General features: G+C 41.5%; 3 long non-coding RNA genes across 10 annotated transcripts; 2 read left to right on the top strand and 1 right to left on the bottom strand.

The window, feature by feature from the left end:
* The first annotated feature begins 200 nt into the window (after window positions 1–200).
* Window positions 201–13,174, top strand: LOC129051293 (uncharacterized). 8 transcript variants are annotated; one of them, XR_008515415.2, is made up of 4 exons: window positions 201–1,159; window positions 1,448–1,843; window positions 3,625–4,623; window positions 12,921–13,174. It is a non-coding gene; the product is annotated as an uncharacterized LOC129051293 (long non-coding RNA). The 8 variants fall into 8 exon arrangements; XR_010138103.1 differs by lacking the exon at window positions 12,921–13,174 and adding an exon at window positions 8,556–8,920 and having other exon boundaries at window positions 3,621–5,429; XR_010138104.1 differs by lacking the exon at window positions 12,921–13,174 and having other exon boundaries at window positions 1,561–1,827; window positions 3,621–5,838.
* LOC134760527 (uncharacterized) lies at window positions 6,304–19,768 on the bottom strand. Its single transcript, XR_010138120.1, has 3 exons — window positions 18,781–19,768; window positions 11,078–11,199; window positions 6,304–7,325 (listed from the first exon to the last, which is right to left on the bottom strand). It is a non-coding gene; the product is annotated as an uncharacterized LOC134760527 (long non-coding RNA).
* LOC134760526 (uncharacterized) lies at window positions 13,335–24,346 on the top strand. Its single transcript, XR_010138117.1, has 4 exons — window positions 13,335–13,531; window positions 14,899–14,969; window positions 19,343–19,447; window positions 23,038–24,346. It is a non-coding gene; the product is annotated as an uncharacterized LOC134760526 (long non-coding RNA).
* The last annotated feature ends 2,430 nt before the right edge of the window (window positions 24,347–26,776 follow it).

Below are 26,776 nucleotides of genomic sequence, written 5' to 3'. Positions count from 1 at the left end.
CCAGTCTCAGGGCACCATGTGCAACCGGTGAGCGAAGGCTTGCGTCACGGTGAATGCAACCGTTGCCTGCCGACAAATATCTGTGGCTTGGCGGAAAAGGAGACCGCTGTGGACCTGCGTCCGCATTAGACACTAGCCTGTCTTCTTTGAAGGATCCACGTGACATTCCCACAATCCTAAGAGATGGCAGTGGAGAGTTAGCCTGAAGAAATCTCAAGAGCAGCTTCAGAAATACAGCGCGATGTCCCTAAGAATCCAAAAGGGCCTGCAGGATGCGTCAGGCCTGCCTAGACGGTGTTGGTGTGAGTATCCTTGAAAGTTGCCCCCTGTGATTTCTAGGAACAGCCCGCCTGTGTTTCCTGGTGCTGCTCTCTCCCCAATTCGTCTTCGTGGTAGAGCAGTACCAAACAGTCTCAGAAGCTACCGGGCTGTATGTTGCTATGGGAGTGTTGCGAGTGATGTATGTTTCCGTGTGTGTGTGTGTGTGTGTGTGTGTGTGTGTGTGTGTAAGTGGTGTCCACTGAAAGCAGTGTGGCTCACACACTGCAGCGCTTTCGTTTTGGACTCGCCCCACCTTCTGGTGCGCGTGTCTGAGTGGTTCTGCTTGGACTGCCTCACTTCTTGTCCTTTGCTTTTCTGTTTCCTGAATGAACGGTGAATTGGGGGGCTGGCCGGACATGCCTGGGTCCAAATCACATTCCCCTGCAAAGAAGCCACTCTTGCAGAAAGAAGAGGAGCACACCACACCTAAGGACAGACACCTCCCTAGACCAGGCTGGATCTGCCTGAACCATTTTCCTCTGCTTAGGCAGGCTGACACCCCTGACAGTTGAGCTCCCGAGGCTGCCTCACGAATGCGCATGCGCCAGAATCTGAGCACCATGCCCAAGCAGTGAGGGAAGGCTCGCGTCACAGTGACTGCCACTGTTCCCTGGCAACAAGTATCTGTGGCTTGGCGGAGAAAGAGACCTCTGTGGGGTGCGTCCGCTTTGGACTCTCGCCTGTCTTCTTTGAAGGATCCACGTGATAGTCCCACATCCTAGGAGATGGCAGTAGCCAATCAACCTGAAGAAATCTCAAGCGGAGCTTCAGAAATACAGCGCGAAATCCCTAAGGATCGACCCGCAGGATGCGTTAGGCCTGCCTAGATCTTGTGAGAGTGAGTCTCCTTGAAAGTTGCCCGCCTGTCATTTCTTGGTACAGCCCGCCTGTGTTTTCTGGGGCTGCTCTTCCCGGTAGGGTTTCGTGCCCGTTCAGGTTTCGTGGCAGAGCAGTACCGCGCAGTCTCAGAAGCTGCCGGGCTGTGTGTTGCTTTGGGAGTGTTGCGAGTGTTGTATGTCTCCGTGTGTAAGTGGCTGTGTGTGTGTGTCTGTGTGTGTCTAAGTGGTGTCTGCTGAAAGCAGTGTGGCTCACACACTGCAGCACTTTCGTTTTCATCTCGCCCCAGCTTCTGGTGCACCTGTCTGTGTGGCTCTGCTTGGGCTGCCTCGCTTCATGTCCTTTGTTTTTCTGTGTTTCCTTAATCCCCGGTGAATTGCGGGGCTGGCCGAGACACGCCAGGGTCCAAATCACATTCCCCTGCAAAAGAGCCACTCTTGAAGAAAGAAGAGGAGCACACCACACCCAAGGGCAGACACCTCCCATGACTTCTTTGTCCTGGGACCAACCGATCGTCGAAACCTCGCAACCAGACGCTCGCAATCCTGTCTCAGGGCCGCTTGAATCCAACTCGAATTCGGTTTTGAGCCGAACAGGTGCTTCACGTCATGAGGTGGGCAATCCTCCATCGTCTTCGGATTTCATTCCGAGACGGAGGGGTGAGCAGCCGTAAGTTCAGATTGGGGTGAGTATATAATCTGGTGAAATGTGGGTGGGGTCCACACCTTTCCCTGCAAAAAGGTGCGGAGAGATGGCAGAAGGTGCTTCCAATTCCATCCTTGCTCTCTTCATTGCACAAGATGTTTACACCATGGCCCTGTGCTTAGGTGGGAGGACTCCAACATGAGAGGAACAGCTGGAGTACAAACTGGGGCCATTTGGGCCAGCTCCCAATTTTGGCTTTCCTTCACGCAGCCACATAGGAGTGGGATGGATTGATGCTGGGTGGGATGTGGCCTCCACCCTGGCCTCCTCTATTCCTCACTTCCATGTTCCTCGTGGGTCTAGGGTTTCCTGGGTCTGCCTCAAAGTCTTCCTCAGTAAAAGTTTCCCAGTCGCCAGAAAACGACACTCATGGAGATCCATTTCATGAGTGTTTCCTTCTAAACACTGTCACGTTTTAATGACTGGGTAGCTGTGATATTTTTGTAATCGTAAATTCGTGTTATATCTACCATCCAGGAACTTATTTTTTCTCTCACTTCTTTTTTTTCTTTTTTTTGAGACGGAGTCTTGCTATCGCCCAGGCTGGAGTGCAGTGGCACGATCTCGGCTCACTGCAGGCTCCGCCCCCTGGGGTTCACGCCATTCTCCTGCCTCAGCCTCCCGAGTAGCTGGGACTATAGGCACCCGCCACCTCGCCAGGCTAATTTTTTGTATTTTTAGTAGAGACGGGGTTTCACCATGTTAGCCAAGATGGTCTGGATCTCCTGACCTCATGATCCGCCCGCCTCGGCCTCCCAAAGTGCTGGGATTACAGGCCTGAGCCACCGCGCCCGGCCTTTTCTCTCACTTCTATCAGAAGGCGGCATGATTCCTATAGGATGAGAGCGTGCAGCCGTGTCTGGCTTTTGCCTGGTAATCTAGGCTGTGTTTAATTTCATCTACACATCCTTTCTCATTGTGGAGGCGGTTTATCATTGGGCTGTTGCTGGATGGACCTGACTCTTGCCACACATCTTTTGGCTGCCAGGGGTTTCAAGGAGAAAAAGGGACTTCGGGTAGGCTGGCTGCACTCCAGGTGGTGGATAGTGGTCTAGTTGTAGGGGCTAGGGTTGGTTTTACTTTGCAGGAGGCTCTTGGGTCTTCTAGCAGAAATCTTTCAACGTGGCTTGGACTTTACCGCAGGCCCTCTGGTTCTTTTAGGCGAGCACTGATTTTTCTTAGCTTCCCTGTGGTGTCAGCAATGACCCTCAGCAGCATTCCTGAACACCGTCTTCAGGATTGTTACCACCCCGGATGGCCTCTGAGACAATCTCTCAATTTCATTTGCTCTTGTGTGTTGCCAGTTCTACTTCAAAGACCTGGTACCACATTGGACTTCTTTTTGTCTTGGTTCTTTCCATTCCCAGACTGCTGTGCTGAGAAGCACGAGCATCTGTGAGGCCCAGAATGAAGTGTGGCAGTGAGCTCAAGGGCCAGGCCATCTTTCAGTGACACCCACCTCCGGTGTATAAGGGATGATTTCATCACCCCCAGACCCCTCATCTTACCAGATTGTATTCCCATCCCCATGGGACCCAATTCCGTCACACAGCCTCTTTCAGCAATGGAAACAGAAGAGCCGTTTCCAGTGCCCACCTTAAATTCTAGAAACTTCTCCTCCTCCACTGGTGCCTGACCACGGATATGGCCCCAGGAGGCGCTATGGTGGAGACTTATAGGGTCTCGCTGTGGTTGTCGCAGACAGCTTTATTCCCGAGACCAGGCTGGCTCTGCCTATACTATTTTTCTCTGCCTAGGCAGGCTGACAGCCCTGACAGTTCAGCTCCTGAGGCTGCCTCGCGAATGCGCATGCTTCAGTCTCGGGATACCATGCACAAGCCGTGAGGGAAGGCTCGCGTCAAGTGAATGTCACCGTTGCCTGGCTGCAGGTATCTGTGGCTTGGCGGAGAGGAAGACCTCTGTGGACGTGCGTCTGCGTTGGAGTCTCACCTGTTTTCCTTTAAAGATCCAAGTGATAGTCCTACAATCCCAGCAGATGGCAGTAGGGAGTCAGCCTGAGGAAACCTCAAGCGGAGCTTCAGAAATACACTGCGAAATCCCTAAGGTCCAAAAAGATCCGCAGGCTGCGTCAGGCCTGCCTACTCAGTGTCGGGGTGTCTCCTTGACAGTTGCCTCACTGATTTCTAGGTAAAGTCCGCCTGTGTTTTTCAGGACTGCGCTCTTGCCGGATGGACTTCCTGGCGAAGCAGAACCACACAGCCTCAGAAGCTGCCAAGCTGTGTGTTTCTGTGTGAGTGCTGTGAGTTTTGGATGTCTGTGTGTGAGTGTGTGGCTGTATGTGTGTGTTTGTGGGTCTGTGTGTGTGTGTGTGTATAATTGTCATCTGCTAAAAAATATTTGGCTCATGCACCGCTGCCCTTTTTTTTCGAATCACTCCACCTTCTGGTGCATATTTGGCTCATGAACCACTGCCCTTTTTTTTCGAGTCACGCCACCTTCTGGTGCACCTGTCTGTGTGGCTCCGCTTGGGCTATGGGGCTGCGTGCTTTTTGTTTTCCCGTGGTTCCTGAATGCAGTGAATTGCGGTCTAAGACCAACAGGGATCCAAATCACCTTCCCATACAAAGCAGCCATTCTTCAATAAAGAACAGGAGCATATCACACCCAAGAGCAGACACCTCCCAGTGCCTCATTGTCCTGCAGCCAACTCAGTGCCAGACCCTAGCAGTTCTGTCCGTAGGACTTCCTGAAACCACCTCAAATTCTGTTTTCAGCCAAGCAGGTGCTTCACTTCGTGAGGTAGGCACTCTTCCATCATCTTGTGATTTCATTCTGGGACAAAGAGTGTGAGCAGCAGTTAAGTTAGATACAGGTGAGGGTACAATCTGTTGAGGTGTGGATAGGGTCCCACAATTTCAGCTGCAAAAAAGTTGCAGACAGATGACTCAGAAATTGCTACCAACTCCATCCCTGCATTCCCTTCATTGCCCAAGCTCTCTGCAACATGGCCCAGTGCCCAAGTTGAAGGACTCCAAATTGTGGGGGAGCAACAACAACAAAAAAGGTTTAACTTAATTTAAAAAAAGGTTTAACTCTGTGAGATGAATCCATACATCGCAAATTATTTTAACAGATAGATTTTCCACTTCTTATCCTGGGATATTAGGTTTTTCACTATAGTCCACAGTCGGCTCCAAAATGTCCCTTCATAGATCCTACAAAAGAGTGTTTCCAACCTGCTGAATCAAAACAACAGTTTAACTCTGTGAGATGAATCCACACATCACAAACCATTTTTACAGATATATAGTTTTTAGTTGTTATCCCAAAGTGCTCAGTTTTTTACATTAGGTCTCACTGTTCACCAAAATGTCTTTTTTGTATATTCTACCAAAAGAGTGTTCCCAACCTACTGAATGAAAATAAAGGTTTAACTCTGTGAGATGAATCCACACATCACAACGCATTTTCACTAGTAGATTATTGCTAGTTTGCATCGCGGGATATTCGGTTTTTCTTTTTTTTTTTTAAATGGAGTCTTGCTCTGTCACCCAGGCTGGAGTGCAGTGGTGCCATCTCGGCTCACTGCAAGCTCTGCCTCCCAGGTTCATGCCATTCTCCTGCCTCAGCCTCCTGAGTAGCTGGGACTATAGGCGCCCGCCACCACACCTGGCTAATTTTTTTTTTTTTTGTATTTTTAGTAGAAACAGGGTTTAACCATGTTAGCCAGGATGGTCTCGATCTCCTGAACTCATGATCCACTTGCCTCAGCCTCCCAAAGTGCTGGGATTACAGGGGTGAGCCACCACTCCTGGCCAAAATGTTTTCTTTTTGTTTTTTTGTTTTGTTTTGTTTGTTTTGTTTTGTTTTGTTTCTGAGATGGAGTCTCACTCTGTCACCCAGGCTGGAGTGCAGTGCTACAATCTCAGCTCACTGAAAACTTTGCCTCCTAGGTTCAAGCAATTCTCCTGCCCCAGCCTCCTGAGTAGCTAAGATTACAGGTGTGTGCCACCACACCTGGCCAATTTTTTTGTATTTTTAGTAGAGACAGGGTTTCACCATGTTGGCCAGGCTGGTCTCAAACTCCTGACCTCGTGATCTGCCCATCTCGGCCTCCCAAAGTTCTGGGATTACCCGTGTGAGCCCCCATGCCTGACCAATCTTTTTCTTTTTTTAAATATATTTTATTGTGTATATTTAAGGTACACAATATGATGTTATAGGATACATATACATAGTAAAAGGGCTACTATAGTGAAGCAAATTAACATATCTATAATCTCACAGCTACCCACATTTTATTTAGTGTGGCAAGGGAAGGCAAAATCTACTCATTTACCATGAATCCCACATACAGTACAATTTTATTACCTATAGTCCTCATGTTGTATATTAGATGTATAGGATTGTTCATCCTACATGTCTGCTACTTTGTATCTCTGACCCACATGTTCTTATTTTCCTCCCTTCCTCTCTACCTGGTAACCACTCTGGTTTTTTTTTTTTTTTTTTTTGAGGCAGAGTCTTGCTCTGTTGCCCAGGCTGGAGTGCAGTGGCATGATCTCGGCTCACTGCAACCTCTGCCTCGTTGGTTCAACAGATTCTCCTGCCTCAGCCTCCTGAGTAGCTGGAATTACAGGCACGTGCCATCACACCTGGCTAATTTTTTGCATTTTTAGTAGAGTCGGAGTTTCACTGTGTTAGCCAGGCTGGACTTGAACTACTGACCTTGTGATCTTCCCGCCTTGGCCTCCCAAAGTGCTGAAATTACAAGTGTGAGCCACCGCTTCCAGCCTTCTATTCCTTTGTATGTGAAAATCGTTTTAACATTCCACATATAAGTAAGGTCATGCAATATTTTTCTTTCTGTGTTTGGCCAACTTCACTTGGTATAATGCCCTCCAGGTTCATCCATGTTGTGGCAAATGGAAAGATCTAGTTCTTTTTTAGGGCTGAACACAGAAGTTATTTTCATGTACAAGGTTGCAGTTGCCATACACACAAATATGTATGTATATGTCATACCCATATACAATTTTAAATACATATATGTGTTCTATGCATATATAAGTATTTCTCTATTTTCACAGAAATGTCACTCTAAATCAGTACCTAGGGAGGGTCATAGTTTCCTTAATCTACAAATCAATACACAGTTTGAGTGGCTGCACCCTAGTTTAATAAGTCCTCTATTATTTAGGATGTTTTCCTGTTTCCATTTGTCATTGTTGTTGTTGTTTTGTTTTGAGACAGAGTTTCACCCTTTTGTGTCAAGTGGCATGATCTCAGCTCACTGTAGCCTCCCGAGTAGCTGGGATTATAGGTGCCCGCCACCATGCCCAGCTAATTTTTGTATTTTTAGTAGAGACAGGGTTTTACCATGTTGGCCAGGCTGGTCTCAACTCCTGACCTCAGGTGATTCATCCACCTCAGCCTCCCAAAATGCTGAGATTGCAGGCGTGAGCCACCGCGCTTGGCTGCTTTCACCATTTCAGACTGAGCTTGGAGAAGAACATGAAGAAAAACGTGACTTTAAAATTTTGATGAATGGAGAAATCTCTTTCCTTTCACCATCCTTTCCTCTATTTCATTCTTATTTTAACATATACAAACAAAGATATGGATACATCAGTTATTAAAGAAACATCTATGTGATACCTATCCAGATGAAGAAATAGAGCACTATCACCACCAAGAAGTCCTCTGTATGCCCCTAACTGATCCTAAAGTCTTCCTTCCCCTTATTAGTAACAGATACAACAGATATCCACCTGTGGATATCTGCCGTCCTCTCCTTGGTTCTCTTTATAATTTTATTATGTATTTTCTTTCTTTCTTTTTTTTTTTTTGAGATGGAGCCTCACTCTGTCACCCAGGCTGGAGAGTAGTGGCATGATCTTGACTCACTGCAACCTCCGCCTCCTGGATTCAAATGATTCTCATGCCTCAACCTCCCAAGTAGCTGGGATTACAGGCACGGGCCATGTGCCACCATGCCTGGCTAATTTTTGTATTTGTAGTAGAGATGGAGTTTTGCATGTTGGTCAGGCTGGTTTCAAACTCCTGACCTAAGTGCCTGGCCTTATTATGCATTTTTGTATGCCTAAAGTAAAGTCTGATTTTGCCTGGTTTTTCTCTTACATAGTTGGAGTAAAAGTCTGTATCCTTGTGCATCTGGCCCCTTTTACTCAATATTAAGTATTTAGGATTCACAGTTAGCATTGTTTCTGCATTCTATTAAAACAGTACACCAGCCAGGCATGATGGCTCATGCCTATAATCCCAGCACTTTGGGAGGCCGAGGCAGGCAGATCACTTGAGGTAAGGAGTTCCAGACCACCCTAGCCAACATGGTGAAACTCCGTCTCTACTAAAACTACAAAAATTAGGCCACATAGTGGCTAATGACTGTAATCTCAGCACTTTGGGAGGCCAAGGCAGGTGGATCACGTGGTCAGAAGATGGAGACAATCCTGGTGAACATGGTGAAACCACATTCCTACTAAAAATACAAAAAATTAGCCGTGGTGGCACATGCCTATAGTCTCAGCTACTCGGGAGGCTGAGGCTGGAGAATCTTTTGAATCTGGGAGGCAGAGGTTGCAGTGAGCCAAGTTTGAGCCACTGCACTCCAGCCTGTGTGACAGAACTAGATTCTGTTAAAAAAAAAAAAAAATAGCCAGGTGTGGTGGTGTGCACCTGTAATCCCAATTATTCGAGAGCTGAGGCAGGAGAATCAGTTGAACCTGGGAGGTGGTGGAGGTTGCAGTGAGCCAAGATCGTGCCCTGTACTCCAACCTGGGCAATAGAGTGACAGTCTCAAAAAAAAAAAAAAAAAAAAAAAAAAAGCCCAAGCACAGTGGCTCCCACCTGTAATCCCAGCACTTTGAGAGTCCGAGACAGGTGGATCACCTCAGGACAGGAGTTTGAGACCAGCCTTACCAACAAGGTGAAACCCCATCTCTACTAGAAATACAAAAATTTACTGGGAGTGGTGGCACATGCCTGTAATCCCAGCTACTCGGGAGGCTGAGACAGGAGAATTGCTTGAAACCGGGAGGCGGAGGTTGCAGTGAGCCGAGATCGCACCACTGCACTCCAACCTGGGTGACTAAGCAAGACGCTGTCTCAAAAAAAATATAAATTTATATTTATATACATAAAATAAATATGAAAAATAAAAATAAGTGAAAATACAGTACACCAGTGTGTTTCCCTTCATTGTTGGTGGACATGTGGGTTGTGTTCATTTTTGTCAGTTACAAATGATGCTGTTGTGAACATGTTTGTATTTCTATTTGGTTACCATTAGTGTGTATTTATGTATAGTATAAAGCAAGAGGTGAAACCATAGGTTACAGGATAAACATATCGTCAGTTTTACTAGGTATTATTGGTTTCATCCCAATGTTAGCACACCAACTGACAGTCTTACAATGTCTGATAATTCCAAAATCTTCGCATTCTTCTTGACATTTAATTTTGTCAAAATTTTAATTTGAGTTTTTTGGTGGGTATGTGGTGATGATTGTGATATTAATTTACTGGGGCTTTTCTTCTCTGTAACAGGCCCTGTCAAGATATATGTGTGGTGTGACAGGGGTAGGAGCCCCTAGAGGTAGCGTGGGCTCTGGAATCCTTAATCATCCTATGTGAAAAAGTTGGTGGGGCTGTGATTTTTTTTTTTTTTTTGAGACAGAGTTTTTCTCTTGTTGCCCAGGCTGGAGTGCAATGGCCTGATCTCAGCTCACTGCAACCTCCGCCTCCCAAGTTCAAGTGATTCTCCTGCCTCAGCCTCCCAAGTAGCTGGGATTAGAGGCATGTGCCACCACACCCAGCTAATTTTTTGTATTTAGTAGAGATGGGGTTTCACCATGTTTGTCAGGCTGGTCTTGAACTCCTGACCTCAGGTGATCCACCTGCCTCAGCCTCCTAAAGTGCTGGGATTACAGGCATGCACCACTGCACCTGAATATTTCCCGTGTGCAGTGTTGTAGCCAGGGTACAAAGCCACTTCTTAATGATTCTGTCATCCAAATATTATCTCTTCTCGATTCCCCTTGAGATATGCTCATTCCTCCATACAATTAAACAAACTCAATTACTCTTGAAGGAGCATAAAATCCTCCCTGTCTAATCATGGGTCTTTCCAAATTATTTGTTGGCTTGTGTTTAAAATATGAAAAAGAGAATGTAGATTTTGTTTTCTTCTTTCTGCTTAACCTGAACAAAATGTCATAGATACCTCCTAGCCTGTTGCTAAACCAAGGAGAGTCACTTGAATAATGAACAAGACTGGAGGGAAACCACATGGATAATTTATCATTACACTATCATCATATACATGGAACTCATCAATGAAGCTTATGAAAAAATTGAGTCATTTGTGGAAAAGTGTAAAGAGAATATAGGAGATATCTCAAGTGAAGAGAAAAAAGCTGCAGAAAATAATTACAAAAAAAGAGTTTTCAGATATAAACACAAATTCAGAGATTCAGGAGCACAAAAGGCTAAGTTAAGGGAAAAAAGACTTATCAATATTTTCTTATTCATTATGGAGAGCAGGATGAATTCTTTAAAGGTCAAATAATTGTGAGTCTGATATATCTGATGATAATTTGTATTTCTAATGTTGCAAATGGTTGTGAATTCATAGTCATTATTCCTATTTCCTTTAGACTAGTGGCCATGAGTTTGACTGACAAAAATCCATTGGGTTAGTATTGTTATCTATGTGTGTTCATCATACTATGTGTTAAAATAAGTCCATCAATTTTTATCTTGTGTTTGTTTTCATTTCATTTTAGTTGAGGTTTTTTGGGACAGGGTCTCACTCTGTTGCCCAAGCTGGATGTGCAGTAGCAAGATCACAGCTCACTGCAGTCTCTACATCTCCAGGCTCAGGTGATCCTCCTACCTCAGCCTCCCAAGTTGCAGGGACTACAGGCATGAGTCACCACACCTGGCTAATTTTTGTATTTTTTGTAGAGATGGGGTTTTGATATGTTGCTCAGGCTGGTCTCAAACTCTTGGACTCAAGTGATCTGCCCACCTTGGCCTCCCAAAGTGCTGTGATGACTGGCATGTACCACTGTCCCCGGCCTGTTTTCATTTTATTAATTGGCTGATTCATTCAGACACATAATTATCAAGTCAAATCTCACTCTTTCCTTAGCATTTCCCTTCAGTTTAGCTTAGAAAATCTATTCCTATTTTAAAACATATACGATTATTCGAGTATGGTGGCACACACCTGTAATCCCAGCTACTCAGGCGGCTGAGGCAGGAGTATCACTTGAATCTGGGAGAGTGAGGTTGCAGTCAGTTGAGATCCCCCCACTACACTGCAGCCTGGATGACAGAGTGAGACTCCATCTCAAAAAAAGAAAAGAAAACAAAACAAAACAAAAGGTTTTCTCCAGATCATTTTTACATTTAATTATTCAGTCTGTTTTAACTATACCTTAATGTAAAGAATTCAGTAAATATAACTTAACTCCTACACACTATTAGTTAATGTATCTAACACGGTTTATTGAATAAACCAGTCCATTCCCAACAGCATCAAAAGTAATTACATTTCCCAATGTAAATTAATACAGCCATTGTGGAAAATAATATGGAGATTCATCAGAAACTAAAAATAGAATTACCGTATGTTCCAGCAATCCCTCCTGTGGGTGTATAGCTAAAGGAATTGAAATCAGCAAACTGAAGAGATAACTGCACTACCATATTCACTGCAGCATTATTCATAATAGCTAAGATATAGAAGCAACGTAGGAGGCCAGCATTGGATGAATAGATAAAGAAAATGTGATATATATACATATATATAGATATATATATATGTATATATACACACACACAAAGGAATACTATTCACTCTTTATTTTATTTATTTATTTTTTATTTATTTTATTTCATTTTATTTTATTTTGGATGTAGTTTCACTCCTGTTGCCCAGGCTGGAGTGCAATGGCATGATCTTGGCTCACCACAACCTCCACCTCCCGGGTTCAAGCAATTCTCCTACCTCATCCTCTCAGGTAGTTGGGATTACAGGCATGCACTACCAAGCGTGGCTAATTTTGTATTTGTAGTAGAGACAGGGTTCCTCCGTGTAGGTCAGGCTGCCCTCGAACTCCCAACCTCAGGTGATCAGCCCACCTCAGCCTCCCAAAGTGCTAGGATTACAGGCATGAGCCACCATGCCCGATCTTACTATTTACTCTTTTTCTTTCCTTTGAGATGAAGTTTCCCTCTTGTTGCCCAGGCTGAAGTGCAATGGTGCGATCTCAGCTCACTCCAACCTCTGCCTCCCAGGTTCAAATGATTCTCCTGCCTCAGCCTCCCAAGTAGCTGGGATTACAGGCACCCGTCACCACGCCAAGCTAATTTTTGTATTTTTAGTAAAGAAGGGGTTTCGCAATGTTGCTCAGGCTTCTCTTGAACACCTGAGCTTGAGTGATCCACCAGTCTCAGCCTCCGAAAGTGCTGGGATTACAGGCGTGAGCCACGGCACCCAGCCAAAACTACAGATTAGTGTATTAATAGTCTGAAGCACTGTAAAATATTGCTGAGAAAACAGATGACTAATATCATCATCATAGAGCACAAAATAAGTTCCGGTATTATTAGGAATATCATAGCTCTGACTAACACATACTTGGAAAACTCATTCTATTAGAAATTAAATTATACTAATACTATTGACAATCACTTTTATAGTTGTCATTGCAAACTCAAAGACAAGAAATAAATTCACCACCAGAAAACATAAAACAAATACTTAGCCTTACTGCTGAGAAGCCTGTAGTTGCCTTTTACTGAACGGCACCTCAGTTCTTGGGATAAAATTTGAAATGGAAACTGGAAGGACAGCTTTAACTTTAAAATGGTTTTATTTTTACGGTTGTCATGTTATAAAAGCTATTCTCACATAGCTAAGCTGTTGGAAAGAGACCAGGTTTTGTGAAAGTTTTTCATCAGATGTTTCATGTTGTCCTCACTGCAACCTCAAACAATGGCAAATTCTTTGTAAGCTGCTGTAACGCAAACTCAGCTGATAAATTAATAGAATTCTGTTTCTTTAGGCCGGGCACGGCGGCTCACACCTGTAATCCCAGCGCTTTGGGAGGCCGAGGCGGGCAGATCACGAGGTCAGGAGATTGAGACCATTGTGGCTAACATGGTGAAACCCCATCTCCACTAAAAATACAAAACATTAGCCGGACGTGGTGGCACGTGTCTGTAATCCCAGCTACTTGGGAGGCTGAGGCAGGAGAATCGCTTGAACCTGGGAGTCAGAGGTTGCAGTGAGCCAAGATTCTGCAACTGCCCTCCAGCCTGGGGGACAGAGGGAGACTCCGTCTCAAAAAAATAATAATGAAAAAATGAATAAATAAAATTTTAAAAAATAAAATTCTCCTTCTTTAATGTCCTAAGCCAGAAAATATTTGTTAACATTGTTAACAGGAATGAATGGACATGGATGGACCACCCAAAGATTCTCCTATTTCAGGGTCAACTTCAAAGAGAAAACATCAATTTCACTGTGTTTCTTGCTTACCCAGGTCAAGAGTTACCAATACCAAGACATCCAACTGCACAGAGATTGGACCTAGAGCAGCAGGAGGGCGTATATAAATCACAGATACTAGAGGGAATTGTGAGAGGGAGCAGAAAAATGATTCATCTGTATCAGGTGTGGTGTGCAACTTGTAGGATGTAGAATGTAGCTAGTGGATAGAGAAAGAGAATTATAAAAAAATTAATGCTCATTCAAGTTTATTTTATGAAAAGTCGCACATGGATATTCACAGTAGGTAGAATGATCAGAGCAGAAGTAGCACTTTTGGCACATAGTTATTGGGATTGAAGGAGAATTCATTTTAGCTTTAGTTTTAAAATAGATTTAATTACTTTTATTTTAATTAATTATTCTAAAGCTTTTAATTTTAAAAAAAGATTGTAATTTTTATTTTGGCAAAATATACATAGCATAAAATTTGCCATTTTAACCATTTCTAAGTGCATAGTTCAGTGTCACTAAATACAGTCACCTGATTGTACAACTGTCACCACCATCCATCATCTCTAGAAGTTTTTCTTTTTCAATTTCCCAAACTAAAACTCTGCATTCTTTAAACAATAGCCCCTCCTTAATCTCTTTTCCCATTAACTGGGAAATTTCATTCTACTTTTGGTTTCTATGAATATTACATGCTACATACCTCACATAAGTGGAATCAGGCAGTATTAGTTTTTCGTATCCAGCTTCTTTCACTTGGCATTATGTCAAAGTCCATCCATGTTGTAGCATGCGTCAGAATGTCCCTTTTTAAGGCTAAGTAATATTCCACTGTACATCTATACCACATTTTGTTTATCCATTCCTCTGTCAATGAATGCTTCCACCTTTTGGCTATCATGAATAATGTTACTATGCACATGAATTTGCAAATATCTGTTGAAGTCCTTGCTTTCAATTCTTATGGGTTTAAACCCAGAAGTGGACTTGCTGACTCATATGGTAATTCTATGTTTCATTTTTATTTATTTATTTATTTATTTGAGATGGAGTCTAGCTCTGTCACCCAGGCTGGAGTGCAGTCGTGTGATCTCGGCTCACTGTGACCCCCACCTCCCAGGTTCAAGAGATTCTGTTGCCTCAGCCTCCTGAGTAGCTGATAGTACAGGCACGCAGCACCACGCCCAGCTAATTTTTGTATTTTTAGTTGAGATGGGGTGAAACCCCATGGTTTCACCATGTCGGTCAGGCTGGTCTTGAACTCCTGACCTCGTGATCTGGCCACCTTGGTGTCCTAAAGTGCTGGGATTACAGGCATGAGCCACTGAGCCCAGCCTATGTTCCATTTTTTTTTTAAATTTAGGAACCGCTGTACTCTTTTCCACCATGACTATACCGCTGTAGAGTCCACCAGCAATGCACAAGAGTTTCGATTTGGCTACATCCTCACCAACACTTATTATTCCCTGGTTTTTTGATGATTGCCATCTTAATGTGTATGAAGTGGTATCTTATTATGGTTTTGATTTGCTTTTCCTTAGTAACCAGTGATGTTGAGCGTCTTTCATGGGCTTGATGGCCAGTTGTATATCTTTTTTGGGAAAATTTCTATGTAAGTCCTTTGCCTATTTTTTAATTGGGTTGTTTATTTATTGCTCAGTTGTAGGAGTTCTTTATATATTCTGGATATTGATCCCTTACAAAGATATTATTTAAAATATTTTCTTCCATTCTGCCAGTTGTCCTCTGATTGCACAAAAGTTTTAAATTTTGATGAAGTCCACTTTACTTATTTTTTTGTGTTTTACTTATGCTTTTGGTGTCAGAAAGCTTTTAGTTTATAATTTTAAATATATCACATCTCCTGCCTCATAAGTACCACTGGACAAGGTCCCTTTTATGTACTCAGCTTCTCTCAGAGGTAAATGTATTTTGAAGTGGAGAACAAAGATAATTGCAAAATTGGCATGGAGAACTAAGGTAATTATGAAAGTTCCAGATACAAAGAGAGAGGGCTCAATATGCCAGCAGTTCTCCACCAATCCATCCTAGAAGTCTTCTTTTAGGATTGCCTAAATAATGCAGGGCATGGGTGCAAGGTGTACAAGTGTTCCAGAAGCGTGTAAACAAGGTACAGAGAAAAGGATAAAATAAAATAAGATGATATAAGAATATTAGGAAAACCTTGTTCAGAAGATTGCCTACAGAGGCAAAAGGGACAGTTTCATTTTGCTGAGGGAAACAGGGTGGTAAGAAGCCTCCTGGGGAAGACCCCCACTTACCCTGATACAGAGAGAAGGTGTAAAATAACTTAATGGGAGAGCATCAGGCTGAGATAGCTCCCATGGCCTGGGTTCCTACATAGACAAAATGAAAAGCTTAGCCCATCAACAAGTGGCCCGCTGAGTATTAGCTGTGTAATGAGAGACCTACCACCAGGATAGTTCAAATAATGCAACTGCCCAAATTTTTGCCAATGAAACAATTTCTCTACTCTACTTCTATATTCACCCTATAAAAGCCTTCCCTACAAACACCTCTGGTAGATCCTCCAACCACTTTGAGTTTGGAGCTGCCTGATCCATGAATCTCTGTTTGCTCAAATAAACTCTTTAAAAATTTAATATGCTTAAGTTTATCTATTTTTTTTTTCATTTTTAAAAATTGAAATGGGATCTTCCTATGTTGTCCAGCCTGGTCTTAAACTCCTGAACTCAAGGGATCCACCTGCCTCAGCCTCCTGAGTCGCTGGAATTATAGACGTGTGCCTCCACACCCAGCTTACACTTATCTTTAAACAAGGGTTTGACCCCTTTCTGAAATATATTTGTGTGAAGACCTGTACCCACAGTGATATGGCAGGCTCATTTTAGACCATCGAGCACTTTTGTCTCTGGACACAATTTGCCCTTTGTGACCTGCTCTCCTAAAAAATTCAAGTGTAATTCAAGTTAGTTTACCCTCTGCTGATCAGGGGAGGTTGATCTTGGTGCAAGTTCAAGACAGGCACTCACACCTTCATTCATGCCCCAAATCTCAGCATCACACAATACACCCATGTAATAAACCTATACAGGTACCCTCCAGAATCTAAAATGAAAGTTGAAATTCATTAAAATTGTAAATTCATCTTATTAAAAAACAAAGATAAATTTACTTCTTTCCAATTTTGATATATATTATACTGACATACACACTGTATTCTATGATGAATTATATCGATTAAATTTCACATTTTAAACTAACACTGAGTTACTTTGAAAAACTCTGTTGGGTCATAATGTGTTATGTTTTTAATGTATTTTAATACAATTTGCAAAAATTCTGTTTTAAAATTACATCTATGTTCCATAAATAAATAAATATGTAAAAAATAATAAATGTTTATATTATTCAAGTGAAGATTATAGCGATCTTTTTGAATATCTACTTAACCTCAGCTAGCTTTAAATTCAGAAGTAGCAACTCCATAGAAATTCAACTTATTTCTACCTTATTACTCATACTTGTCTCCTTGAAGAAGCTTCATTGCTATCATCCAGTTTAGACTGGGATGTCATAAATCTCTAGACTGAGTAGTATAATATTCACTATTCAAATAAAATCAAATTGTTATTATAATGTTATGACACCTCCAAATACAAAAAGCAAGCCCATGGTTGTTAGGTTAAGGTATAGAGACAGGTATTCCTACTTACTGTCTTTTAGGGCAGACATATCCCAGCCAAGCTGATTGCAAAATGAAATGGAAACCATATGGTGGAAGGGGACTTGGGACTCACACAGATTGGATTTTCATTCCAACCCTCACATACACAAGCTGCATGACTCTGGGTTGACTGCATATTCTCTTAGACTTTCAATTTCCTCGTCTGTACAATGGAGGTTAATGCCTATGGGCTACGGCTGATGTGGGGATAAAAGAACCAACACGGATGCATGGGCAGGGCCTGGTCCATAGAGCAGCTGGCATCAACAAATGGAAGCCCCTTCCCATCTTGTCTTTGCGTGCACTACAAAATGCAGAATATGTGGGTATAAAAATTACTCTTATAAGAGACACAATTGGAAACTTTTGCAAAAAGAGTTTGGAAAGGTGTCACATCTTGTGGCATGAGGAGTTGTGGGCATACACTTGAACTTTGTGCTGTGAGATAGCCACAGAACTTCAGTAGCTTAAGAGAACAGTTTAGATGTCATCTTATTCATCTACCATAGAACTTCCTCTTCTTTTCTGAGATTTCTAGACAATAACTTTTACAGCTCTAATAATGCAGTTCTCTCCCAGTTGTTTGGACTATTCTAATAGATACAAAGCAGTATTTCACCAGCAGATGCTACTGCAGTTTGTAAGATGATTTCAAACTGAGAATCCATTTAAAGTTATGCAATACTTTTTTGGAAATAGGGTGAAAGTAGTTTAAGTTTAAAATGCTATAAAATAGGTTTACAGTAAATAATTATTTGTTGCAATGTATATCATACTATCTTATATTCACACATGTATTGGTGTCCTAATACATATGTATGAGAGTGAAAGTTACCTGAGATCAGAGACTGTGCCGTATGTTCCCTGCACCACTGTTGCCTATCTCAGCACATGATATACAGTAGATGCTCAATAAATACTTTAACTTAAAAAATGCACTAAGAATAAATCTTATTAGACATCAAAATATGTACGAGTACAATCTAGGGACATGATCAGGAGCTCAAAATTCAATCTTATTTATTTATTTGTTTATTTGGAGACACAGTCTCACTCTGTCGCCCAGGCTGAAATGCAGTGGCGTGATCTTGGCTTACTGCAACCTTCGTCTCCCCGGTTCAAGCGATTCTCCTGCCTCGCCCTCCAGAGTAGCTGGGATTACAGGTGCACACCAACACGCCCGGCTAATTTTTTTGTATTTTTAGTAGACACAGGGTTTCACCATGTTAACCAGGCTGGTCTCAAACTCCTGAGCTCAGGCAGTCTGCCCACCTTTGTCTCCCAAAATGCTGGGATTACAGGTGTCAGCCACCACACACAGCCACAAAATGTTTTAAAGTAGCTTCAAAACCCCTTTGCAAATAGGTGTTTTCATAACAAGATGAAAACAAGAAAACATTGAGCTTCATATAATAGAAGGGTTCTGCCTGGATTTGCATGTGGCCCCATCATTTGTTTGCTGTTGGGCCATGGTCAGGTTACTTAGCTGCTCTCTGCCTCCACACAGGCTTTATGCCTGTTCATCCCTCATCTACAAAATGGGAATAATAAGAATATCTAACAATTAGAAGTGGAGAAAATATATATAAAGTCCTTTGAAAAGAGCTTGTCAAAGCTCAATAATTGTCCTCAATAATTGCTCTCAAAAATTGTCAGCTATCATTCAACAATAATCATAATGATAAAAATGTATGACTCAAAGAAAGATTCCTACCTCATATCCAGCTTCCCAAAAGAATATCAGACATTGGATCTGTGAAAGGAATGACATTGAGATGTATTTTCACATAGCTAAGTTGGTTTTTTCTCTTTGCCTTTCAATTTCTGCAGTCCCCACTCTAAGCCCATGGTCCACCTTTTTATTTTTCCTCCTAAAATGTCTTCGCTTCTCGTAAAATTTACTTTTCCTTAAAAACGGCCCTTGTCATCCACTCACTCTTTTGCCCTTCCCAGAAGTTGGCTAATGGGCACAAAAATACAGTTAGATGGAAGGAACAGAAGATTTTCTAGTGTTCAATAGCACAGTAGGGTGACGATCATTAACAATAACATATTTCAAAATGACTAGAGGAAAGATGTGGAATGTTCTCAACACAAATAAATGATAAATGTTTGAGGTGATGGATATGCAAATTATCCTGATTTGATCACTACACGTTGTATGCATGTATCAAAATATCACATGTACCCTAGAAATATGTATAATTGTCATGTGTCAATAAAAACAGAAAGGCCTATTTCTCTTTCCTTCCTCCCCGCATTCCCTCCTGTCCCAGATATGTGTTGTTCCTGGTGCTCTCCTGCCTCATGTTCAGCCAGCACTGAGCCAGCAGGAAGGATCTCACAGGTGATATCCTGAGATCAACCCTCCACCCCTTCAGGTAATAATCCTCCTGCTTTTAGTCATTTGTATCCTTTGGTTCCTAGATATTTTGAGTCAAATGCCTTCTAACTACTGACCTACATAATATCCCTTGGTTTTTAAAGATAATGCAAAGTGGATTTTAGTAACAATCTTGAATTGTCACAGAAGCTAATGAAGTTGGGGATTCCATGAAGCCATCCAAGCACTTAAAGCCCATCTCCTGGGTACCTTTTCCTTAGCTCAAGGCCACAAAAAATCAGAACTTGAATTCCAGCCCACATTTGCATCATGTCTAAATAATTATGAGTTATAAATGATGTTAACAAATAGTTAAATATGTTCTATTCTCCTACTTCAATAAATATACTGCCATAATAACCCACAAGGTCAAAGTCGAGTTTAGAATTCTCTGATTTCTTGGTGCTCTGCATGGGAATGTGGTAGTAAAGGGAGAGCCAATCCTCAGCCCCAAGCTAAACTTTTTTCGTTCATCGTAGCTAGCCCCGTCCTCTCTTGAGAAGCCTTGCATACCCCTGTGTGGGGGACTCCCTAGGCCCCATTCAAGCTCCATTCACAATTCTCACCCCTTCAGACAGCAGAGCCTTGGGCACCATTTGGACAAGCACAGTTTGCACTGTGAAATGGACCCAGGGAAGAGGCCATGCAGGCTCAGGCACATTTGGCCAGGGGCCTGAGTGCCCAGTGTGTGCCCTAGAAGACAGGGTGAGAGCTCTGGGTGGGCTGGAGTACAGTCAGTGGAGGACCAGAGAGGCACTTTCTCAAGCGCAGGATTCAGGGCAGAGGTCTTCTTGCCCAGATCGAAGGCTATGATTGCTTAGTGCAATGGTGCCTGCATCATGTCTTCTCAGCTCACCTTTCATTCAGTCTCAGCCACCATGGGAAGTTCCATGGAAGCGCAGGCTTCCCTTGTGCTGCCAGCAAACTCAAGCTACACTTTCTGCCCTAGGGCATCTCCATTATTGTAGGATTTTTCCTGAGCACAAATACAGCCCAGAAACACTTGCAGGTTAACAGCCTCAGGGGAAGACTTCAACCAGTGTGGGACAGATGGACGAATGCTCCAGGCTCATGTTTCAGGTGGACAGTTCTGGATAACATTCCAGAGCCTCTAGGAAGGTCCTGCAGAAAAAACTGCATGGCAGGAGCCTCAATAGCATGCCATTATTTTGGGTTTTCTTTCTTGCCTGGCTCACTCTTCCCACTTCTGACTCCTGCTTCTTGGAATCACTTCCCAAATAAACCACCCACACCCAAGTCCTTACTCCAGCTCTGCTTTTAGGGATACAGACACACTTTGGAGATATTACACGTTCTAAGTAACCACAATAAGGTGAATATCACAACAGTGCAGGTCACACGAAATTTTTTGCAAGTCACACAAAATTTTTTGCTTTCTGGTGCACATAAAAGTTATGTTGCCAGGTATGGTGGCTCATGCCTGTAATTCCAGCACATTGGGAGGCCGAGGTGGGTGCATCACCTGAGGTCAGAAGTTCGAGACCAGCCTGGCCAACATGGTGAAACCCTGTGTCTACCAGAAATACAAAAATGGTGGTGAGTGCCTGTAGTCCCAGCTACTCAGGAGGCTGAGGCAGGAGAATTGTTTGAACCTGGGAGGCAGAGTTTGCAGTGAGGCAAGATCGCACCACTGCACTCCAACCTGGTCAACAGAGCCAGATGCCATCTCAAAAAAAAAGTTATGTTTAAACTACTGTAGTCAATTAAGTGTGCAATAGCATGATGTCTAAAATATAATGTATATACCTTACTTTGAAAATATGTGATTGCCAAAAAATGCTAACCATCATCTGGGCCTTCAGCAAGTCATCATCATTTTGCTGCTGGATGGTCTTGCCTCAATGTTGATAGCTACTGACTGATCGGGGTGGTGGTTGCTGATGGCTGGAGAGGGAGTGTCAATTTCTTAAAATAAGATGACAATGAAGTTTGCTGCATTGACTGACTCTTCCTTTCACAAAAGATTTCGCTGTAGCATGCTATGCAGTTTGGTAGCATTTTACCCACAGTAGAATTTATATCAAAATTGGAACCAATCCTCTCAAACCCTGCCACTCCTCCATCAACTAAGTTTATGGAATATTCTAAGTCCTTTGTTGTTGTTTCCACAATGTTCACAGCATCTTCACCAGGAGTAGATTCCATCCTAAGAAACCACTTTCTTTGCTCACTCATAATAAGCAATAATAATACATTATTTTATACATATGATATATGATTATATAATATACATATGATATATGATTATATAATATACATATGATATATGATTATATAATATACATATGATATATGATTATATAATATACATATGATATATGATTATATAATATACATATGATATATGATTATACAATATACATATGATATATGATTATACAATATACATATGATATATGATTATACAATATACATATGATATATGATTATATAATATACATATGATATATGATTATATAATATACATATGATATATGATTATATAATATACATATGATATATGATTATATAATATACATATGATATATGATTATATAATATACATATGATATATGATTATACAATATACATATGATATATGATTATACAATATACATATGATATATGATTATACAATATACATATGATATATGATTATATAATATACATATGATATATGATTATATAATATACATATGATATATGATTATATAATATACATATGATATATGATTATACAATATACATATGATATATGATTATATAATATACATATGATATATGATTATATAATATACATATGATATATGATTATATAATATACATATGATATATGATTATACAATATACATATGATATATGATTATACAATATACATATGATATATGATTATATAATATACATATGATATATGATTATACAATATACATATGATATATGATTATATAATATACATATGATATATGATTATATAATATACATATGATATATGATTATATAATATACATGATATATGATTATATAATATACATGATATATGATTATATAATATACATATGATATATGATTATATAATATACATATGATATATGATATATTAATTATATTACATTATATATTATAACATTATATGTAAGATATGATATGTGATATAATATAAGCAAAAATAATATCCCTTGGTTTTTAAAGATAATACAAAGTGGATTTTAGTAACAATCTTGAGTCGTCACAGAAGCTAAGGAAGTTGGGGATTCCATGAAGCCATCCAAGCATATAAAGCCCATTTCCCTGGTTCCCTCTTCCTTAGCTCAAGGCCACAAAAAATCAGAACATGAATTCCAGCCCACGTTTGCATTATGTCTAAATAATTATGAGTTATAAATGAAGCTAACAAATAGTTAAATATGTTCTATTCTCCTACTTCAATAAATAGACTGCCATAATAACCCACAAGGCCAAAGTCGAGTGTAGAATTCTCTGATTCCTTGGTGCTCTGCACAGGAATGTGGTAGTAAAGGGAGAGCCTATCCTGAGCCCCAAGCTAAACTTTTTTCCAACTAATTCCATTTATTTCCATTATGATTGCAGCAATTCGGCCAGGCGCAGTGGAACGTGCCTGTAATCCCAGGCTGAGGCGGATGGATCATCTGAGGTTGTGAGATCGAGACCAGACTAACCAATATGGTGAAACACTATGTCTACTAAAAATACAAAATTAGCCAGATGTGGTGGCACATGCCTATAATGCCAGCTACTCAGGAGGCTGAGGCAGGAGAATCACTTGAACCCAGGAGACGGAGGTTGCGGTGAGCCAAGATCACGCCATTGCACTCCAGCCTGGGCAACAAGAGCAAAACTCCATCTCAAAAAAAAAAAAAAAAAAAGATTGCAGCAATTCACTCACATCTTCAGGCTCCACTTGTAATTCTAGTTATCTTGTTATCTTCACCACAACTGTGGTTACTTCCTCTGCTAAGGTCTTGAACCCCTCAAAGTCATTTATGAGGGTCAGAATCAACTTCTTCCAAACTCCTATTAATGCTGCTATTTTTACCTCCTCTGGTGAATCATGAATGTTCTTAGTGGCATCTACCACAGTGAATCCTTTCCAGAAGGTTTCCAATTTACTTTGCCCAGGTCCATCAAAGGAATCATGACCTATGGCAGTAACAGCCTTATAAAATATATTTCTCAAATAATAAGACTTGAAAGTCAAAATGATGCCTCAATCCATGGGCTACAGATAGATGTTGTGTTGGCAGGCATGAAACCAGCATGCGTTTCCCTGTACATCTCCATTAGAGCTCTTTAGTCACCAGGTACATTGTCAAAAAGCTAAAGTATTTGAAATGTATCTTTTTTTCTGAGCTGTAGGTCTCAACAGTGGGATTAAAATACTCAGTAACCCATGTGGTAAACAGCTCTGATATCATCCAAGTGTTGTTGTTCCATTTATAGAGCACAGGTAGAGTAGATTTAGCATAATTCTTAAGAGGTGTCCTAGGATTTATGGAATGGCAAATGAGCATTGGCTTGTAACAAGAAAGTCAGCCTGTCCTTTAAATCTTTTTTTTTTCTTGAGATAATGTCTCACTCCATTGCCCAGGCTGGATTGCAGTGGCATGATCTTGGCCCACCCCAGACTTGACCTCCTTGGCTCCATAATCCTCCCACCTCAGCCTCCTGAGTAGCTGGGACTAGTAGCATGCACCACCATACATGGCTTATTTTTATTTATTTATTTTTGTTAGAGACAGGGTTCACCATGTTGCCCAGGCTGGTCTCAAACTCCTAAGCTCAAGCCATTTTCCCACTTCAGCCTCCCAGAGTGCTGGGATTACACGCATGATCCGCCCTGCCTGGCCTCTAAATTCATGTTATGGAGTCTCATTTTCATGGTTAAAATATCCTGAATTGACTGTGGCCTGTTGGGAGGTGGGATGGAGAAAGCTACTTATGGAAAATGAAAAAGGGAAGCCCACCAGAAGCAAGAAAGTGTCATCAATTTTTACATCAAGGACTCCATGATAAAGAGAAAGTACAGGTGGCCTGTTATCGTGGCTGACTATTGGACTGTGGACTGCACCTGCATCTACCAGGTTCTTCTGGATAGTCCCAGTTTTAAATTTTTGACCTGATATTCATGAACACAGTGCTACTGGTCACACCTTTGTCCAGGTTTAAGCTTCAGAACATAATGTCTTCATGCAGTGGGAGGCCTGGTTAGGGTTATGATTCTGCCCTGGGTCATCTGCCCCTTCTGACCTGGAGGTAAATTTGGCATCTACTGTTTACCTCCACACTTGAACAGCCAACGATGGGCTGAGCACAGAGGCTCACATCTGTAACTCCAGCAATTTGGGAGGCCAAGGCAGGAGGATCGCTTGAGGTCAGGAGTTCAAGACCAGCCTGGGCAATATAGTGAGACCTTGTCTCTGTAAAGACAAACAAACAAAACCGAGGATGGGTGGGCGGCAGGGAGCAGTTCAACATGGGAAACCATTAATCTGAGAGCTGGAAGGACCCTTAGACCAGCCCACCATTAACAGATGAGACTCTGCCCTGAGATTATAGCCCAAAGTAATGCATTGAGATTTTCTAGAGATTTGAAAATAATCAATCCTAAAACCCCCAAGCATACTGCTATTGTTTGCTATTGAATAATGTTTTCTAGTCTGGGTGTGGTGGCACCTGCCTGTAATCCCAACACTTTGGAAGATTGAGGTGAGTGGATCACCTGAGGTCAGGAGTTCGAGACCAGCCTGGCCAACATGGTGAATCCCTGTCTCTACAAAAATACAAAAAATTAGCAGGCCATGATGGTGTGCACCAGTAATCCCAGCTGCTTGGGAGGCTGAGGCAGGAGAATCCTTTGAAGTTGTGAGGCAGAGGTTGCAGTGAGCTGAGATCGCACCATTGCACTCCAGCCTAGACTACAAGAGACAAATTCCATCTCAAAAATAATAATGATAATAATAATGTTTTCTACAAGCAAGGGGTTACTTTGTACTGGGAACTGGTGTGAAGGGATTCACCATGAGTAAGCTTTTGGATTGATGACAGGTATTTCTAGATCACGGAGGTGGGAATGCTTGTTGATCACCTTCTATGTTCTTTGTTATATTGATTGATTTTTTAATTAGCATTTTTATAACAATAAAGTCATAAAAACAAATAACTAAAATAAAGTAAAATAATCTAAAAGGGCCAAGTGTGGTGGCTCTGTAATCCAAGCATTTTGAGAGGCCGAGGTGGGTGGATCACCTGAGGTCAGGAGTTCGAGAACAGCCTGGCCAACATGGTGAAACCCCATCTCTACTGAAAATACAAAAATTAGCCAGGTGTGGTGGCAGGCACCTGTAATCCCAGCTACTTGGGAGGTTGAGGCAGGAGGATCACTTGAACCCAGGAGAAACTGCTTGCAGTGAGCTGAGATTGAGCCATTGCACTCCAGCCTGGGTGAAAAGAGCTAAACTCCATCTCAAAACAAAACAAAACAAAAATCTAAATGTAATTGAGTTGAATATTTAAACTTTTAACTGACATTTCAAATTAGATTCTAATTCCATTTAAAAGAGCATCTCATAGAAGCAAAGGTACTCAATTATATTAACTCTGTGGTTTCATTTAAGTAATTTGTTTTGTGAAGGGACACAAATCCAACCAGATTTTAACAGTGTATAAATATGTATTTATTAATTTAATTACAATGACAATAGTCTAATCTATCCATTTAAATAAAGGAGAGCATCTGATCTGTGTTCTGGGACAGTGTGCACTATAGGTGTGTGGAAATACCGATGTGCTCAGCTGTGTGGCAGGCTCAGTGGGACCTGGAGTGCAGGAGCCCCTGGGCCATTCACGTCTGGCCACAAAAGTCATTGTTCATTTACACCCAATTTCTATAGAAATATTATTTTCAGTGGTTGTTATGATGCAAAAGAAAAGAAGCAGGGAGATTTATTAAATCTTTACATATAAGTTATGTTAGTAAACAAAGTCTACTTTCTTCTGGCTTAATTAAAAATCTATACGAGTATTTATGCCTTTTGGAAATTAGAGATGCCAATTTAAATATTATGAAGCAAAGCAACTGATTATTAGGTAAGACAGCCAAGTACAACTGCAGAATTGTAGAGGTTATGTGTTACATGTATAAGAATATTTCATAGCAATAATCTTTTAAGATGCTGTGAAGACACTCCACAGTGAAGCAGAAATTAGAACAGAATTAATAATACTGTGTATGCTCTCAGTTCACCAATTTATCAAAACCAGCTTTATGATTCAGGAGGGTGTCTGCTCTTTTGCAACTGGAAGAAAAGAA

Source organism: Pongo abelii, chromosome 19 (genome assembly GCF_028885655.2).
Source record: "Pongo abelii isolate AG06213 chromosome 19, NHGRI_mPonAbe1-v2.0_pri, whole genome shotgun sequence".
Classification (NCBI taxonomy): Eukaryota; Metazoa; Chordata; class Mammalia; order Primates; family Hominidae; genus Pongo; species Pongo abelii.
This window is presented reverse-complemented; position numbering and strand designations above follow the sequence as displayed.